Raw genomic sequence first — 10,504 nt, 5'->3', positions numbered from 1 at the left:
CACAGGTCAAAGGGCTCAAAAGCTTCAACATATAAATGACAAGAAAAAGAAAGGGATGGACGGAGGACTTGTAGATGAAAAGAGACTTAAAAGTTGTCAAGTTTTTTTTTTTTTTAAGTGGGTCTAAATAAATGACAGTGTTTAGAGATGTGCACTTGAGTTGGAAAAAAAAAGCATAAACAGAAGAGAATTATTCCTATAAAAGTCTAAATAGTGGTTCCTTTTAGGGAGAAAGAATGGGGGGTGGACTGTGATCAGGCTTCCTTGGTGGGTCAGACAGTGAAGAATCTGCCTGCAATGCAGATGTGTGTTCAATCCCTGGGTGGGGAAGATCCCTCGGAAAAGGAAATGGCAACCCACTCCAGTATTCTTGCCTGGGAAATTCCATGGGCAGAGGAGCCTAGAGGGGTGCTAGCAGAGTCCATGGAGTCGCAAAGAGTCGGACATGACTGCCCAACTAACACACTTAGGGAGAGTGAGGGAAGGGACTGTGATTGGGACAGTGTACAGAGAGGGGCTTCTGGGGAGTCTGACAAACTTCTATTTTTTCAAAAATACTTATTTATTTATTTGGTTGCTCTGGGTCTTAGCTGCAGCATGAGGAATCTAGTTCCCTGACCAGGGATCAAACCCGGACACGCACTGGGCCCAAGGAGTCTCAGCTGTGGACCACCAGTGAAGTCCCGCAAAGTTCTATTTCTTGATCCATATGGTAGTTACAAGGTTGTTTGTCTCTCACTTAGTTGTACATTTATGCCAGGGTATTTTTCAGTTTTTCTTATTTTATGATAGAAGTTTTGGTGTGTTTTTTTTAAGTATGAGCTCAGGAGTCAGCCACCAGTTTTCAAATCTCAGCTCTGCCACTTACAAGCTGTATCTTTTTGGGTAAGTTATAAGATCCTCTGGGGATTTCCCTGGTGGTCCAGTGGTTAATAATGAATCTGAATAAATTTTTTTAAAAAAGAATAAATTTGCACTTCCACTGTAGGGGGCGTGGGTTCCATCCCCAATGAGGGAACTAAGATCCCACAGGCCTCAAGATGTGGCTGGAAAAAAAAAAACACCCTAGGCCACAGTTTCCTCATCTGCAAAATGGGGATGATGTTACAGCGTTGTTCTGAAGATAAAACACTCTAGTGTACTTGAAGCGCTTGGAACAGTGCCTGGCACACAGGAAGTCTGTACAAGTTTTTGCTATTTTTGTTACTATTGTGTTGTTATTCCTTTTTCCCCTATCCCTCTCTCCCATGTGTCTTCGTGCCTCCGTGATTCCCTCTCAAGGAAAGGGGAATGCAGAACTAGCCTGGGCATTCCTTAATGGCTGTGGCTGAACCTCTCGTTGACAGTGACAAGATAATCACAGCTTAAGTCCGGGATCTGGCTCTATGACCAGGCAGTGACAGTCTGCATGGTGTGGACCTGCGAAGCAGTCCTGATGAGGTTGGCTGTGCTTGCGGCTTAGGCGGTGGGGCCAGGATATCCCTTCACCCATCTGGAGGTACCTGCCACCTGCTCCCATGATCTTGCTGATGTCTGTCTTTCCTAGAAGAAGGACAAAGGGGCTGAGATTCATGATCAAGGCATGGACTTTGATGATAATATGAGCTTGCTTTCTAGCCCATCTCTGCCACTTAGTTAAGGGATATAGGTGTTAAGGGAGTCCCTCTTCCTCTTTGAGCCTTGTTATCCAGTAGTTATGATAATAAGTGCATGTACCTGGGTGGGGGGCTGGTTTGGAGAAATACCCCATGCGTAATGCTTAATAGAGGGCCTGGCTCAGGGCCGCCACATATGCTGTTCCCTTTGCCTAGGATGCTTTTCCCTACGTTCACTGAAAGCCTGGATCTTTCTCATTTCTTGGGGTTGGGCTTAAATAGTTCCTTGGCTTCCCTTCTAAAGGAAGAAAGGAAGCCACTGCCACATCTCGTTTATATTCTTTAGAGCATATATGACATTTCTGGCCTGATGTACTTTATTAGATTACAGTATATTCTTCTTTTCATTCTTTGACACCCCCTGCCCCTCACTAGAATTGAGAATCTCCACGTTGGCAGGGACCACCTCTACCTTGTTCACTGCAATATCTCCAGTGTCTAGTAGGTACCTGGCAATTATTTACTGAAAAAAAATGAAAAAAATCCACAAATCTATAAATATGCATTATTCGCTCCTCTGTAGTCTGTCTTTTCTGACTGGTTTGCGAGGGACATAAGCACAGGGTCTTGTCAGACTGTTCTTGGCTGTGTCTCCTGAGCCCCCTCGCACTGGTCAGTGTGCACTGCATGATCTGTAAACACTTGTCAGGTGGACACGAGCCGGCGGTGCAGAGGGTGGCAGTCAGCATAAGTGCATAAGTGCATAAGTGCATAAGTGCATAAGTGCACCTTATGCAGGAGGCACTCCAGGCCCTGCTCCTGGTGGCTTCTTGACTCAGGTCTCACTCTGTTCCAACAATGGATTTTTGTGGACCATTTCTTTGTGCTGCGGGGCCCTCAAAGTGATAGGCAGTGCCCTATATGGGGAAAACAGACAGAGGATTGGGAGTTGGGCAGACCTAGACGCTAGTCTCTGATGATCAGTCACTAACAGTCTCTGGGACTTTGAATCAGTTGCTGAAGCTTCAGTTTTCTCGTCTATAACATTGTCCAATATGGTGTGGCTATTTAAGTGAAGGAAAACTTAGTAAAAATTTACTTCCCTAGTTGTACTAGCCACATCTCATGTGTTCAACAGCCACGTGCGGCAGGGGGTCGCCGTGTTAGATGGTGCAGATATGGTACGTTTCCATCATGGTGGGAAGTTCAAGTCTAAAAGGACAGCTGACAAGTAAACTGGCGTGCAAGTGCTGGTTATGACATTTCTTCTTGCTTCCCTAGTTTGCCCATCTCACGGGGAAGGAGTGGAAAGGATACAGCAGCTGCTTTACAGTGTTGTTGGGTATGTTAAGTCCTTTTCATTCCTCATTTCACTCCATCTATACAACCACTCTATTTTACAGACGAGGAAACTGGGGTTCAAAGAGAGGTTATGACTTGTCAAGACTGTCCCTGGTGTTCCCAACTCCAAAAAATTGTGTCCTTAACACAGGAAGAGTCTGGGAGATAGTAAGAACAGGTAATACGTAGGAAGTGCTGATGATGGCTGCGTGAGGCTCTCTTGGAAATTCGCTTTATATAAATCTCATCCCAACCCTGGGCGGCTGAGCGTTCTCACCACCTCATTTACAGGTGAGGAAGCCAAAAGCACAGAGAGGAAGTGACTTGCCCATGGCTACCAGATGGGAAGACGCTTGTTGTCTCTGACCTTGTCCCAGGCAACTTCCCCGTGACTCATATCCTCCTGGGGGAAGCCAAGAAAAGCCAAGTCCATACTCCCTCCCGTGAAGCTGGAGACCCAGCCAGGTTTATCTTGGTCCAAGCTGCCTATTTGGGACAGGACCAGGAGACACCATGGCTGGTTCCCCACCTCTCCGGGTGGCTCTGGTCTCCCTGCTGTCTAACTGCTGGAGGCCCTGGGCATGGAAATTTGGCTTTGGGACCAGACCACCCACCTCCAAGACCAAGGGCTCGCAGGGCGGGCTGAGCAGAAGGCAGGGCTGGCCCCCGCCCCCTCTCTGTGTTTACCTTTTGAACTTTTATTGTGAGCTTATCTTTAAAGTGGAAAAATATTCCATAAACTTAAAATAGGCAAGACTTAATTAATAGCATGCTTTGTTCTTCTGATCCTTATCCGTACAGGAAGATACACCCCTTTTCGGTTTTGTGGGTCAAGGTGAAATTACCCCTCGGGGCTTCCAAACAGCTGCTCCATTTTCTACTGTTGAACTCCGAGACCCTTTGGCTTCTCCCTCCTTGGGGTGGAAAGGTTTTTCCCAACTCTTTAGCCTAAGGATTTCACCAAGGCCTTTTCTATTTACCATATCACTAGTCTTACATGTTATAATTATTTCTTCTCATGTGATTAATAGCTACTATGCATTGAAGACCTACTCTGTTAACGGCTCCTAATACTCTTACATGGTAGGTCTTATTTCCATTTTACAGATGAGGAAACAGGCCCAAAGAGGAAAAACGACTTTCCCAAGGCTGCACAACTCCAAGATGTGGAGCTTGGCTTTGAATCTGGGCTCCATGCCTCCACACACCCATGACTAATATTTTACCGACTGCTTAGCCCTGGGCTCAAGGGTCTAAAACATGTCCTTTTTACTTTCCTTGTTTAAAACATCTCTTTTTACTTCTTACAGTCCTAGAAGGCATGTATAATTATTCTCACCATTTCACAGATGAGGAAACTTTGGCTCAGAGAGGTGAATTCATTTACCCAAAGTCATACAGCAATCAACAGTGGAGCTGTGATTTGCACCGAGCTGTGTCTGATAGGTAGTTTGGAAAAGTAGTAGATTAGAAGCCAAAAACTCCCACAGATTTTGGCACCTCATTGTGTGGGCAATCCACTTAAGCCTTTTGAACTTCATTTCTTATCTGTGAAATGGGGACATTTTGTTTTCCTAACTTCTTGAGGTGGTTGTGAGAATCAAATGGCTGGGAAACAGTGGTTCTTGAGAACTGTTCCCTCAGGGCCTGAGTTTATCCCAGTTTTGGATAGAATTGTGGTAGATTTTGTCTTTGTGAAATTCTCTTCTGAGTTTTCCAACAAAATGTGTATCTCTCTTTCACGAACAGAGAAAAATAATCTGTGTCCTTTTTTAAACCGTCTCACTCAATCCTTACAACCGCTGTGAGATGGATGATCTTTTTTGCATTTTAGACAAGAAGTGATTAGGAAGAAAAGGAGTAACAGCTGGGAAGCTGCTGAGACAGGAAGTGAACCCAGTTCTGTCTGACTGTCAAATCTCCATGCACATCACTTCGTGGAGGGCAAATTCTCCATTCTGAGAAGGTTCTGGAGGGTTTGGAGTAGTGGTTTTTTTTTTTTTTTGGATAGACTTTATATTGTAGAGCAGTTTTAGGTTCACAGCAAAGCTGAATGGAAAGCACTTAGAGTTCCCGTCTTACTCCCCATCCTCACTCCATACACAGTTGTCCTGCCGTCAACATCTCTCACCAGAGTGGTCCATTTGTTACAACTGATGAACCTACACTGCCATGTCATTATCACCCAAAGTCCAGTTTATACTGAGGTTCACTCTTTAGTGCTGTATATTCTATGGCTTTAAACAAAAGTATAATGGCATGTGCCTGGAGGGGGGCAAGGCAACCCACTCCAGTATTCTTGTCTGGAGAATCCCATGGACAGAAGAGTCTGGAGCACCATGGTCCATAGGGTCGCAAAGAGTTGGACAGGACTGAAGCGACTTAGCAAACACACACACACACATAATGACATGTGTCCCCCATTGCAATATTATACGGAGTAGTTTAGCTGCTGTGACACGACTGAAGCAACTGAGCATGCAAGCATGCATGCAAAAATTCTCTGTCCTTTGCTTAGTCATTTCCCCATTCCCCACAATAACCCCCGGCAACCACGGATCTTAGTGTCTCCATAGTTTTGGCATCATACAGTATGTAGCCTTTTCAGATTGGCTTCTTTCACTTAGTACTATGCATTTAAGGTTCTTCCACATCTTTTTATGGCTTGATAGCTCATTTCTTTCTTAGCACAGAATAATATTAGAATATTGCATTGTTTTACCATAGTTTATTTATCCATTCACCTACTGAAGGACATCTTGGTTGCCTCCATGTTTTGTCAGTTATAAACAAAGCTGCTGTCAACATCTGTGTGGATGTTGGTGTTCACCTCCTTTGGATAAATACCCAGGAGTTTGATTACTGAATCTCACAGTAAGAGCATGCTGAGTAGTAAGAAGCTGCCAAACTGTTTTCCAAAGCAGCTTACCATTCTCACCAGCAGTGAATGAGCACTTCTCCTCCTCTGAAGAGCTGAAGTAGTTTTTGGAGAAAACCAGCCCCAGCTGAAGGGGGAGGGGATGTAGCCACTCTGAGAGTCCTTGTGCTCTGAGATGGGGCTGACCTTCCCCAGCAGGCAGGAGACATTGGAAGCTGGAGAGAAATGCCTGGGCCTGGTGCCACCAGGGAACTGACACCCTTCTCTGCTTTCCTAGAGCTCACACTCCCTGCCGTGTGGACAGCCAGCCTTGAGAGGAGGTCCAGGGCTATTTGGGGACTCCTAGGTCAGAGACTTTGTATGTAATCCTGCCTTGGAGTCAGGCCCTCCAGTCTGGCTTGGCAGCTGGGACCCTAACACTTTTGTCTCCCCCACCTACCCCCATCCCAGGGGGCTTCCCTGTGGCTTAGATGGTAAAGAATCTGCCTGCAATGCAGGAGACCTGGGTTTGATCCCTGGGTTGGAAAGATCTCCTGGAGTGGCAACCCACTCCAGTATTCTCGTCTGGAGACTCCCACGGACGGAAGGGCAGGGCAGGCTACAGCACATGGGGCTGCAAAGAGTCGGACACAACTGAGCCACTAATGCAGTCCTTCAATGCCACTCGCATCCCAGCCCTGAGTCCCGCTCATGATAACTCTTCAGCTGCTGGAATCTTAACTCCTCCAACCTCTATCACCACTTGCTCCCATAAAACTGCCCCTGAATCACACTATGTCAGATGAGACCCACTGTACAGGTGCCAGCTTCTTCTTGCAGAAGCAATGTCTGCCATTTGAAATCTGCTGGCTCCCATCCCTGCAGGCTTGCTTCCTCCGTTATATGAGGAGAGTAGGTATGGGGCTTTCAAATGCTGTAAGAATCTCACAGGGCTTCCCTGGTGGCCCAGTGGTAAAGAATCAGCCTGCCAATGCAGGAGACTCAGTTTTGATCCCTGTGTCAGGAAGATCCCGTGGAAGAGGACATGGCAACTCATTCCAGTATTCTTGCCTGGAGAATCCCATGGACAGAGGAGCCTGGCAATCTACAGTGCATAGGGTTGCAAAAGAGTCAGACATGACTTAATGACTAAACAACCACCAGAATCTCATGAGATAAAAGAGAAAGAGCTTGGTGAGTCGAGGGGCCCAATACTTCTGTTAGGAAATCCCCTGTTAAACAGTGCCACCAATTTCACCAAAATTGGTTATGGGGTGTCACCTACAGAAGACATGGTCACCCTCAAGGGGCATAGGGTCTTTCAGCAGAAAGGAATTTGAGGAGTCTGCAGCCTCAGTGATTATACTTACCACTCCTGGCATTCCTAAAAAAAGCTTGACTCTGGCAACCTTTCACAGGAAAGGTGCGGGTACAAATTGCAGAAAGCAAGAACTCAGGGACCCTTTCATTCCAGGATAACAATTGGCTGAGTGCTGGACTTGTGGCAGGCACTACTCTAATCTCTGCTCTAAAGTACATCACCGTCTCCTCTTGCTCCTCTGCCCCCTCCTCTCCCTCCTTCATCTTCTTTTCGGTATCAGTTTTATTTAAATATAATTCACATACCAGGCAATTCATCTGTTTAACATGTACAAATCAGTGGTTTAGTACATTCACAGAATTTGTGCAACCATACCACAATCCATTTTAGATATTTTTGTTACCCAAAAGGACACCCCGTACCCTTTAGTTATCACACCCCAATCTCCCTACTTCCCCAGCCCCAGGCAACCACTAATCTACTTTCTGTCACTACAGATTTGCCTATTCTGGACATTTTATATAAATGCAGTATTAGATTTTATAGCCTTTCTTTCTTCTGGCTTCTTTCTCTCAGTACAGTGTTTTCAAGGGTCATCCATGTTGTAGCCTGTACCAGTACTTTGTTACTTTTACTGGCCGAACAGTCTATTGTACAGATACACCACATTTAAAACCCATTCATTAGTTGATGGGCATCTGGGTTGCTTCCAGTTTTGGGCCATTATGAGTAATGCTGCTATGAACACTCATGTACAACTGTTAGTGTGAACATGTGTTTTCATTTCTTTTGGGTGAAATGGAGTGAAATTGCTGAGTCAAATGACTGCATTACCTTCTCTAATTCTACATCTACCCTTTGAAGTCAAAACTATCTCTGAGTCACAACTGAGGAAACTTGAAACTCAGAGAGGTTGCCTAAGACCACATGGTGAGTGAATGGTGGAGCAGGACTTGGAACTCAGGCAGTCGAACTCAGATCCCATGCTTCTCGTCCCACCTTCAGGGTCTTAGAACTTCTGTTTTACCTAAGAGGTAGCCTCAACTACAAGCATCTGAGTCTCAAAAATGGGGCCAGGCCTCGGCGTACTATGATAGCCCAGCCAGGAATGAACTCTGAAGAGGGTAGTTTGGGGAGGGGTTTGGGGTGGAGAGAAATCAGGTATCTCGTTCATCACCTGGGGTGATCAAGGATCTAAGGTACTGAGAGAAGGCTTAAGTTTAGGCTTTCTTTGTGTGTGTGTGTGTGTGTGTGTGTGTGTGTGGTCAGTCATGTCCGACTCTTCATAACCCCATTGACTGTAGCCCACCAGGCTCCTCTGTCTGAGATTTCCCAGGCAAGAATGGGAAGAACAAATAATGCTTCTATGGAGTGGAGTGGGTTACTATTTTCTGCCCCACGGGATCTTCCTGACCTAGGCATCGACCCTCAGTCTTCTTCACCACTGTGCCACCTGGGTCCTCTTCAAAAGTTTAACGGTTTCTAAAAAATAAAAAAATAAAAAGTTTAATGGTTTTTGTGATAGTTTCTTCTAGACTAGACTGCCTTGAGGGTGAAATAAACACGAGTGTCTGGAAGCAGCGTAGTAAATGGCCGGCACATGGGCTTTACAGGTCAACTGCCCAGGAGGGAAGAAGTCCCCATCACCTCTCTGTGTCTGTGTTCCCTCACTTGCACCACACCCTGCTCTGTGGGCTCTGTAGCTCTGATTCGTCAGGTTCCTCCAAAGATGACAGTTTTTAGAGGAAAGTAGGATTAGAAACTCCAGAGCAGGACCCCAGATGGCTTGGGAGGTGAAACAGGTCCCTGGAAGGAAACAAGTTCATGTTCTTGCAAAAGAAGGAGGGGGGGAAATAGGACTAAGAAGAGGATACTTCAAAAATGATCTCTGTGGGAATCTGCTCCTAGGGGCTAGGGAAGCAATTCAGGTACATTTAAAATTTCTAGCACTTCTCTGGCAGTCCAGTGTTTAAGACTCTGTGCTCCCATTGCAGGGGCCACAGGTTCCATCCCTGGTCAGGGAACTAAGAACCTGCCGTGTTTCCCGGCAGGCACTCCACCTGCCGGGCCAAAAAAGAAAAATTTCCCCAACTATACTTTACTTTGGTACCTCACTTTGTTCCTTTAGAGTACTCATCATTGTTCTAACCAAATAACTAAGGACTGTGATTCTCACGTGAGATCCTGAGTGTAGTTTTGTTCACTGCTGCCAAAAACTCATTGCCTGGCAGGTAGTAAGCAGCATTGTCAGAAAAAAATCCAAAAAGCCCAGTTAAATTTCAGTTTTAGACAAGTAATAAATTATTTTTAGTGTATGCTCCATTTATTTGAAATTCAAATTTAACTGTGCTTCCTGTATTTTATCTGCTAAATCTGACAACCCTAGGAGTAGGGTCTCGATAAATATTTGTGGAACAAATGGATAAAGGAGGTTTTGCCTTGGCTCCGCCCTAAACTTGTGGTTTGACCATTTGAGCAACGCTTGGTCCCTCTCTGGGCCTGTTTCTCTGACAGGTGGGAGTTCGGGCAGCGACCAAAGCGCAGGGATCGCCAAGGCAGGAGAGCGTGGTGTGAACTGCCAAAGAAAAGGAGGAAGCTAGCGTCATCTCTGTGTGGGACAGTCTGGACCTCCAGACTGGGTACCGGTCTCAAGTCCTTCTGCCGTGGCCGGGGCCGGGGAAGCCCCAGTCCCGCCCCTCCAAGGCTGGGGCCAGCCTGAGGCTGTCGCCATGGAGATACGGTAGCCTGGAGCCCCTCCCCGCCAGGCCACGCGTTTCCGCTGCGTTGGAGCCTCCTGATTGGACGGCCATCTGGACGCTACCACCAGCCCAGAGCTCGCTAAGGGGTGGGGGAGGGATCTTGTCCTCGTGGGACCCTTGCCCCGAAAACCTGTGCATGTGGCCTTTCTAGGGGAGGATGGGTTCTCTGCCTCGCGTGGGGACAAAGGTTGGGTATCAGGTCGGAAGCGTGATCATTGCTTCTCCTATTAGAGCTAATGTTCATGCCTCTCCCTGAGAAAGCGGGGATCGGAAAAGCCGGTAACGCCCCCCTCGAGAGCCTATTCGGCCCCCAAAATCAGGAGCACCGGAAGTGCTGGCGACGTGTCAGTGCGCCCTATCCTAAACCTTCCCCCCTAGGCCACCTTTCCTATTCAGCTGCGGGATTCCGGGGCCGCCTGGGCGCTGCACCCCGCCACTTCCGCATTGAACCGCCGCTTCAACCGAACTCCCAGCCTCTGCGCGCGCTCCCTCTCATGCCTGATGGTTGGGCCGGCGTCTGAGAGTAGCCACGCCCTCTCCCGCTCCTGGCAGCCAATGGGCGGGAGCCTCCCGGCGGGGTGGTGGGTAATTAATGAGGACCGGGCGCTGATTGGTTACAGGGTCGTGGCCG

This window comes from Capra hircus, chromosome 17 (assembly GCF_001704415.2).
Source record: "Capra hircus breed San Clemente chromosome 17, ASM170441v1, whole genome shotgun sequence".
NCBI lineage: Eukaryota > Metazoa > Chordata > Mammalia > Artiodactyla > Bovidae > Capra > Capra hircus.
This window is presented reverse-complemented; position numbering follows the sequence as displayed.